This window comes from Protopterus annectens, chromosome 6.part0 (assembly GCF_019279795.1).
Source record: "Protopterus annectens isolate FY-2018-M chromosome 6.part0, PAN1.0, whole genome shotgun sequence".
Taxonomy (NCBI): Eukaryota; Metazoa; Chordata; order Ceratodontiformes; family Protopteridae; genus Protopterus; species Protopterus annectens.
The window spans coordinates 381608080-381617841 of NC_056737.1; the positions used below are offsets into that span (position 1 = coordinate 381608080).

Genomic DNA, 9762 nt, shown 5'->3' on the forward strand with positions numbered 1-9762 from the left:
GCTTTTACTCTTTGAGGCAAGGTGAGATTGTTTTTGTTGTAGATAAAGGTGATACAATTTCTCAACCATGAAGCCAATGTAACTTGACACAGGATGACCCCGTCTAGGTCCAGAAAAAGACAGAAATAGTTTTTTTGGCATTAAGAAGAATCTTGAGTAAGTTCTAGACCATCTCTGGTCTGGAAATACATCTTGGATAACTCCTTTTTTCTAGCAGCTTTTTTTATTTTTAAAGATGCTGCTTCCCTCTGACTGGGTGGAACACTGGGGATTTTCTTCAAAACTGTTGGAGGGTGTAGAGAAAACAGTATGGTATAACCTCTAGATATAATCCTCTGCATCCATGAATCTTTTGTGACAGGCAGTCTGTCTGGTGCAGGGACAGACGACCACCACCTGCCGCCGGAGAGGGACAGTTGGAACTCATTTTAGGAGCACTTATAGGGCCTTCTGAGAAAGAATCTCTAGATCCTTTGTTCTGTGGACCACCTCTACTATGGGAGTGTCATCTTCCATTTGAGCTCCACTCTCTGCCCTTGGGGAAACTGTCTCCATGTAACTCCTGGAAAGGACTCTGGGACTTTTTAAACCACATCTTTATACCACCTCAATGGTTCCCACAGAAGGGCCTCTGAGGGGCAGAAAAGGGTACACCCATGGCAGACAAGTTCTTTCCCTCCAGTTCACATCTGGAGTGTGTGTCCTTAACTTTATGGCCCATAAAGGCAAGATCTGACAAAGGGCACGTTGATGAAAGAAGACTTAAATGGTTCCACAAAGTCACATAAGCACATCCAGGCATGTCTCCTAACGCCTATGCCTGAATCTACTGCCTGTGAGGTACCGTCCCCTGCATGGAAGAGCAAACTCATGGATGAATTAGAGATAAATTGGAGGGTGGTCAGCTGCAAGGAGATTCTGTTTCCATCCTTGGAGGACATGGAACCAGAACGAGATTTGGTAAGCTCCTTGATCAAATCCCTTTGCAGTCTTGTAAAATGTCCCAAATAATTCAGCGACTTAATTGCAAAGGTTGCTGAAACATAGACATGTTTCACAAATCTGTCCAATGCCCTTGACTCCATGTTAGGGTAACAGACAGAAGAACTCTGCTCTGCTAGTTCCTTTCTTGCAGCTGCAGCAACATCCATGGCATCAACAGGACTGCCTTACTCCAATACATGATGTCTTTAGGAGGGGCAAAAATCATATGCAATCTTGTAGGAATTGGCTCAGCAGTTTCCAGTTTCTTTCACGCCTGCCAACAAACAAGGTCAACAAGCTCACTGGCTAGGGAAATCACCCAGGAAGTGGATGGGCCAGACCTGAAAGCCTCCAGAAACACAGATCCCTCTTTGAAGTGGGTGTCAGGGGACCAAAATCCTCTCTGTTTCAGGAGCTCCAGGTATGTCTCCAAAGGAGACGTCATCAGGTGTTGATCTGGAGGACCCCTTCCCTTCATCAAAATCAGTGTCCTGTGTAAGAGATTTCTGCAGGGAATCTAAGTGCATCCTTTTGCACATTCTCCTATGAGGGACTTACCCAGTAGGGTGTTCTGGGGAATTATCAGAAGAGATAACAATGCCCTGATGGGCTGACTGAAGGCTTGCTCGGGCTGGCTGTTCCCAGTGGAAGAGACAATCAAGGCTCATGACACAGAACAGTATGATGGAGAGTTGTCTGATCCAATGGAGACAGGGATGTCTGTTCTCTAGGCATAGAGAAGATCCTCTCCACCACCTCAAAAGTGGAACGCCTAGGCGACACAAAAATCAATGGATCTGAAACTGACATATCTTGCAGGCTGTCAGCTCCTGCAGCCCTGTCAACACTCTACCTGAAGAGGGAGATGGACCCTCACTATCTAGCACCAAAGCTCTAAGGGGAACAGATGAGTCTGAAAGCTTTGGAGTCGATTCAAAGCTGCAGTGCCGGTCGACTCAGGTGAACCATCAGAGTCGAATAGACAATAATCTTCGGATCTAAAGAAGACACTCCTAGGGATCTCAGATCTGATGGCTCTGAAATGATAGGGCAGATCGGAGAAGGAGAAATCAAAGGGGAAGTCATCCGTCGTCAGCTCTCAGGCCCAGAAGGGGGTAGGAGCCAAAAGGACCCCTATCTTTATCTCTTTGTCTTTGGAGTGAGGATCACCTTTAGGTTATTCAGGCTTCTTAGAGGAGTTTAAACCCCAGCCACTAAGGAAGACGGTTTAGAGGGTAAGAGGTAGAATCAACTTACTCCTATGAACAATCAAGGCCCTAGTACTGAAACCAGAGCATATATCACACTCAGTATCAAGGTGGGCCAGGCACAGACAATAAACACATTCACTGTGGGCATCAGAATTTGGGATCTTATGCCCACAGCAAACACACTTCTTAAAACCAGAAGTTTTTTCTGACATCTTGACAGGGCTAACCACCGAAAGATGCAATAACAAATATTTCTTAGCAGAAAGCAAAGTAACAACAAAAATGCACTATCTAGATAAATCAGCAAGCAAACAAACCTTTTTTTAAGGAAGGAAGGAAAATAGAGAGGTAAAGAAGAAAAAAACTACTAACAATGATAGAAAAAGGTACTTGAGGAGTACATGGGAATGCCAACAATGGTAAGCAGAACTACCAAATCTATGTATGAACCTACTGACACCAAACGAGATCTGAGGTAAGTTAGGTTGATGCAACATTACGGGTAAAGGGAGGATCTTGAGAGTTCTATGATCATATGATCTGGAAGAAGCGGCCAAGTCAGATCAGAGTCTCAGATCTGAACCTATCAGATGCTGGCTTTTAAAATATACCAATGACTGTCAAACATGATCTCTTATTTGTATGAAAAGAGCTTATCTAATGTTACTAGCTACATACCAGAAATGTGAATTTGGACTGAACCAACAAGTCTCAAGCTTAATACTGAAAAATGTGTTGTGTACTTCAGACAAGCTAGACCTGTATATCCAAACCCCTTGTTGGCAGTGACATTAAAGACAACAGAAAATGTTAATGAGCTGGGTATATTTATGTCTACTAACTTTTCCTGTAGAAAATGTGTCAACACAATATGTTGCCAAGATTTGAAACAATCTTGTGCTTAAGATTAAAGACTTTTTCCTCAAAATTTGTTTTATTGAGGAAGTTTCTGAACTTGTACTATAATGGCAAGCAATCATTTAGAATATGACGAAGAAACAATCTTCTAGAGATACTAAGTGCCTGACAATTTTACATAAGTCTTACATCAGGCCAATTCTAGAACATAAAAAGAAGTTATGTTTTACCATATTGTTCTATCTGTGTTGTTGATCTTCGTTCATTCATTACTGATTGGTTATCGGTTCCATCCTCGGAAAAGAGCCAGCGAATATCAAGCTCATGTCAGCCAAAAACTCTCGAGCTGAGGTCCTGTCCAGAATGCTCTGCTCCCTGTTACCTCAGATCGAATTTGGAAGTTGATAGATAAAAGTAGAGGCTACCTCTGGTCATAACAGACCTACCAGAAAAGAATACATAATATCAAACAAGAACCTCCAGATGGGGGACGGATGGTGGGAAGTAATGAATGAACGAAGATCAACAACACAGATGGAACGCTATGGTAAGACATAACTTCTTTATCGATGTTGCCAATCTTCGTTCATTTATTGATGGGACAGAGTCCCCAGCTACCTGTATTCCTGGTTGGCCCTCATGGAAGGACATTCCTGAGCACCATGGAACCAAAGGAAGCTCTACCTCTGGAGGCCAAATCCAATTTGTAATGAAGAATAAAGGTATGAGGTTTGGCCCAAGTTGCAACTGAGCAAATATCATTGAGGGAAGCCTTAGCATGGAAAGCTGCTGACGTTGCCATAGATCTTGTACAACGTGCTTTTACTCTTTGAGGCAAGGTGAGATTGTTTTTGTTGTAGATAAAGGTGATACAATTTCTCAACCATGAAGCCAATGTAACTTGATACAGGATGACCCCGTCTAGGACCAGAAAAAGACAGAAAGATTTGGTCTGATTTACGGGTAAGATTTTGTTCTGACCAGATAAAATCGTAATTGCCTATGAACATCCAAGGAGTGCAGACAGTACTCTCCCTTGTTAGAATGGTTAGGAAAGAACACTGGGAGATCAATAGACTGGTTGATAGATTGCTCTAACAACAGTTTTGGTAAAAAGGTAGAGTTTGCTCTCAGTGATACCTTGTCCTTATGAAAGATAAGATAGGGAGGTTTGATGCATAAAGTCTGAAGTTCTGACAATCATCTAGCCGATGTGATTGCAATCAGAAACAAAGGTTTCCAAGAGATATCTTACATCACAAGAGGACGCATGTTCAAAGGGTGGAGTTGTTAAAGCTTGCAGAACCAAAGCCAAATCCCAAGGTTGTATAGGTTCTCTTGAGAGAGGTTTTAGGTGGATAACCCCTTTCAAACAAGTCTTACAGAGGCTGTGTGAGATAAGTGAAGAATCTTGAAAACCAATATGAAAATTTGAGATGGCAGTCAAATGTACACAGATAGTAGAGGCAGACACCCCTAGAGTGGAACAGATGTGATAAGTAATCCAATACCACCGAGACCAGGGCTGACAAGGGGTCTATTTGCTTATCTGCTGCCCATAGAGAGAACCTCTTCCATTTGTTAAGATAAATTAGTCTGGTGGACGATTTATGAGATGCAATAAGAATATTGGGCACAGGGGGCGAAAAGTTTTCATGCCTGGCAATCATAGAAAGTGGTGAAACCAAGCTGTCAGTTTCAGGATTGTTAAATTGGGGTGAATCAGAACCTGCGGATGGGAGATCAGTGTTGGGGATGGATTGAGGATCCACGGTTGATCTAGCAGGTGAGGCCAGAGGAAGGGAAACCAGACTTGTCGAGGCCAATATGGAGCAATGAAGATCACTTTGCTCTTCAACTGTTGTGTTTTCTTTAGAAATTGGGAGATGAGGGGAAGAGGAGGATAGGCATAAAGAAGACCAGAGGGTCAGGGATGGACTGGAGTGTCCCTTGGTGACTGTCCCCAAGGGGGGATCAGGGCAAAGTAGTTGTAGTTGGTTGGGGAGGCAAATAGGTTGCAGCAAGCCTGGCCCTAGCGGTGGAAGATTTCTGCCGCTATCAGAGTATTGAGGGACCACTCGTGAGGCTGTAGAATGCACCTGCTCAATTTGTCCACTATCACATTGGAGCTTCTGGGAATGTGCTTTGCAATGAGAAAGCGGTTGTGAGCTATCACCCCATTGCCATATTCTCAAGGCCTCTCGGCATAATGGGTAAGATCTGGTGCCCCCTTGTTTGTTGATGTACCAAACCACTGACATGTTGTCTGATTGGATCGCAACAGAGTGAAATGCTTGCAACTCTAGAAGCACCGCCCTCAGTTCCAGGACACTGATATGCAAAAGGGCCTCTGTCTCTGACCAGGTGCCTTAGACCGAGTTTCCCTGACATAGCCTCCTCACCCCATCAGAGAGGTGTTTGTGGTCACCATGGCTATCGGTTGATAGGGGGTGAAAGGGCGAGATCATTGTTGGGGATTTCGAGACATCCACCAGAGTAAATCTTGCTTGCATCTCTGAGTCATGCTTATTTGAAAAGACAAAGGGTGTTGTACAGGGTACCACTGAGTGAGAAGTAGCCATTGAAGAAGTCTCACGTGAAATCTTGCTAGGCGAACAATGGTAATCTAAGCTGCCATTGACCCCAATAGCTGAAGTACAGATTGAGCTAGGGATTTGTGGTGACAGAGCAGTGGTTGAACTTGTTGTCTTATTCTCTGAAGTCTGTGTTCTGGAAGGGATGCTGTGCAATTTCTCGTGTCCAACAGTACCCCTAAGAATTCCAAAGACTGATTTGGGGTTGTGTTAGATTTCTCCAAGTTTATAGTGATTCCCTGGCTTCGAGCTGTTAAGAGAGTATATTGCAGGGTTTCTTCCAGTAGAAGCTTGGTGGGGACGGTAAGGAGCCAGTTGTCAAGATATGGAAATGTCTGGAATCCTTGAAGTCGTACGTGAGCAATAACCACTGCCATGCATTTTGTGAACACTCTGGGGGCTGTAGAGAGACTTAAGGGCAGGGCTCGAAACTGGTAGTGACTGGCTCCTATACGGAAGTAGAGGCATCTTCTTTAGCATTTGTCCATTTTTATGTGGTAATATGCATCTTGGAGATCTACAGAGCACATCCAATCGTCTTCTTCCAGAAGAGGAAGGATAGACTGAATCGTGACCATCCGGAATTTCTCTGTTTTTACAAATTTGTTTAGTGTACTGAGATCCAGAACTGGTCTCCAGTCCCCTGTCTTTTTTGGCACTAAAAAGAACCCTGAGTAAAATCCGGATCCTATCTGGTCTGGGGTCTGGCTGACTCTTTTTTGGAGCAGCTTTTTGATTTTGTGTGCTGCTGTTTCCCTTTGACTGGGTGGGACGTCAGGTAACACTCTTGATGAGACTGGCCAAAGATGGAAGGGGATGAGATAGCCTCTGGATATAATCTGTTGTACCCAAAAGTTGGTTGTTATGTTTTGCCAGGCAGCAGGGTACAAGGAGAAATGACCCCAGACTGCTTCCAGAGGTAAGCAGTTGGGCAACGCTTCAGGAGCGCTGATAGGGTTGGCCAGAGAAAGAATCTCTGGAACCCTGGTTTTGCGAACCTCCTCTGCCCCGAAAGGGGCATCCTCCATTGGAGTTTCCCCCTCTGCCTCTAGGGGAAAACATGGCACGTGCATCCCGTAACGAACCCTGTGATTTCTTGTGACAGATCTTTCCACTCCTCTGATTTCTAGTGTAGAATCGCTGAGAGGTGGTGTGTCTGACACCAACGGCAGACAAGGTCTTGCCATCTTGTTCGCACCATGCCAGTGTATTCTTGACTTTAGGGCCAAACAAAGAAATGGCCTCTATGGGGGCATTCATGAAGGAAGCCTTGAAGGAGTCGACAAAGTCACAAAGGCGCATCTAAGCATGACATCTGGAGACAATACCTGTGCCTGCTGCTCTAGCCGCCCCTTCCATTGCATGAGAAATAAGACACATGGAAGAGTTGGAAATGGATTCTAGTGTGGCCATCTGAGAAGCCACATTATCACGGACTTCTTCAGAAACAGCTCCTGCCAAGTTTCAGGCAGCTGGTTTATAAGATCTCGCTGAAGCCTGGTAAAATGTGCCAAATAATTCAAAGACCTTACGGCGAAGGTCGATGAAGCAAACACATGCTTCCCTAATCTGTCAATTGCCTGGGACTCCTTGTTGAGCAGATGGACAGTTTGGCTCTCTTCTGCCAAATCCGTCTTAGTAGCAGCTGCCACCACCATAGGATCTACTAGGAGACCACGTGACCAGTGGGGGTGTTCGGCAGGGAGCAATAATATTTTATCTGGCCTCTTAGGTATTGCTTCCATGGTATCAGGCATCTTCCATGCGCACTACACGATGAGCTCATCGGCAGGCGGGGTAACCCAGGAGGTAGGGGGCTGGGCAGGAGTACGGATTGCTCAGAGGAAGAATTAGAAGGCTTCCAGTTACCCTTCTGTCTAAGGATCTCGAGGATGTCACCAAAGGACACCTCATCAAGGGGTGACCATGGGGACCCTTCCCAGTCATCAAAATCTGTATCTTCAGTCAATGACTCCTCAGTGGAGTCCATGTGTTTTTTCTTACATGATGCTTTTGTGGGGTGCTTCGTCAGTGGGAGGTTCTGGGGAAGAATGCAAAGAGGGGGTCTCCTGAGGAGGAGAGATCTGAGGCTCTTGTGCCTGGTATCCAGGAGTTGAAGCCTGTGGCAGATGCGGCACAGAGGGGGGATATGACTCTGACAAATGAGCTTTGCCAGCAGAGGCAAGCACCCTCTCCATGGCGTGGAAGGCTGGCCCACAAAAGGAGGAATGGGACCCGGAACTGAGCACAATAACCTCGGAACCAGGGTTACACCCCACCCCGACAAGCCCACCCCCAAGCCAAGAGTCTTAAGAGGACCATGAACCATAAGAGAGAGAGAGAGAGAGCATCCCTGGAAGGTGCCATACAAAAAAATCGGCGTGGAGCCAGGAATGCCCTCCCCAACAGCACAGCCACTGGCCTGAGAAGAGCCCGATGCTCAGTGCACCAAGGGCACAAGGACAACTGTGGTTCTGAAGTGAGATCAACTATTGGAGTCGGAGGGAGGAAAGCTGCTGTTGGAGTAATAGGCCTCGAGACTGAGTGGAAGTCGAAGGAAGAGTATACATTGGAGTTTGACGCAAAATATGCTCACCTGAATGAGGGAACATGGACTTAGACGGTTGAGAGAGACCTCTGGCCACAAGCAACTGTTCAACAAGCCGCAACACATCCTGCTCAGAAAGACTCTTGGTTGACCTCATGGAGAAGGCTGATGGTGATTCTGGCCTTTCCAGGAAAGGACTATAATGACTGCTTGCAAAAGGATCCAATGAAGGGGGAATATTTGGTCCTTGCTATTTCAATAGGTGCAGAAATTGGAGCCGAGGAAGTCTGCACCGAAGTAAATGGTGTGGAAAAATTCTGCGCCAAAGATGTCAGCGCTGTGGTAGTTGAAGGTGTCTGCACCGTAAAGGCAAAGGTCTGCCCCAAAGGGTACGCTGCCGTAGCAGAAAGTGTCTGCACCGGCAAAAAGGACGGTGCCGAGAAGGACTGCACCGAAGTACATGTCAGTGCTGAAAAAGTCTGCGCCATGGAGTACAGAAGAGTCATACTTGGAGCCGAAGGTGACTGTACCAATGGTGCCAAAGGGGACTGAATCTGTATTGATGGCAGTGTTAGGGGTTGCGACAGAACTGTCGGAACTGTAGTTGTCTGCACCAGGAACTCTGGTGCTGATATCGATAAAGAAGACATGGCTGCAGTCAGGATCATTTGGAGCAGTGCCGAACCTGGAGCCGACAGGGTCACAGGTGGCAGCGCCAGAGTAATAATCAATTTCACCTTCTTGTGAGTTGACTCCCTACTATCTCCAGAGGGAGAAGAAGGGAGTGACTTTGATGAAGAAGAGGAAGAACGCCTCTTGCGGGGTTTAATAGGAGGGGGGTGAGCCCTTCAACCCAGAAATAGCCTCAGAGAAAGTAGACTTGAGAAGACCTTTCAAAATTAACTTATTCTTCCTCTCATTGAGAGTCCTGGCAGAAAAGTTTTACAGATCCCACATGGAGGCTCTACAGACAAGTGGGAGACATTAAGACAGTAGACACATAAGTCGTGGCCATCGGAAAGCGGTAACTTATGGACGCAATCATTACACTGCTTGAAACCAACGGAACATTTCTTATCTGACATAGCTGTTGTAGAGAAGAAGCACAGTAGCAAAAGGAAGAATAACAGCTACCCAAGAAAAGGGTAAAAAGAGAAAAGGAAGGATTACCAACGATGGTAATGGAGAATTATCACAAGGTAAGAAAAGAGGGTAATAAAGGGAAAAGAGAGTCTAAAGTGTGCGATAGGGTAGGAAAATATTAGAATAAACTTTGAGAAAATTTTAGAGTAATAACAATATATATATATATATATATATATATATATATATATATATATATATATATAAACTGTCAAAAAATTAGACAGCTGAGAGAGTGGCTTGACACAGCTGTTCAGCAATACGGCAAATAAGATCTGAGGTAACAGGGAGCAGAGTATTCTGGGTAGGACCTTGGCTCCAGAGTTTTTGGCTGACGCAAGCTTGATATTGGCCGGCTCAGTTCGGAGGACGGAACCAATAACCCATCAGGAAGGAATGAATGAATGAAGATTAACAACATCAG

The 9762-nt window shown here is 45.3% G+C and overlaps 1 protein-coding gene across 2 annotated transcripts in view; it reads right to left on the minus strand.

Annotated features, from left to right (window-relative positions):
* PPP2R3C (protein phosphatase 2 regulatory subunit B''gamma) overlaps nt 1–9762 on the minus strand; it is a 912006-nt gene that overhangs the window by 522724 nt on the left and 379520 nt on the right. The window lies entirely within an intron of this gene.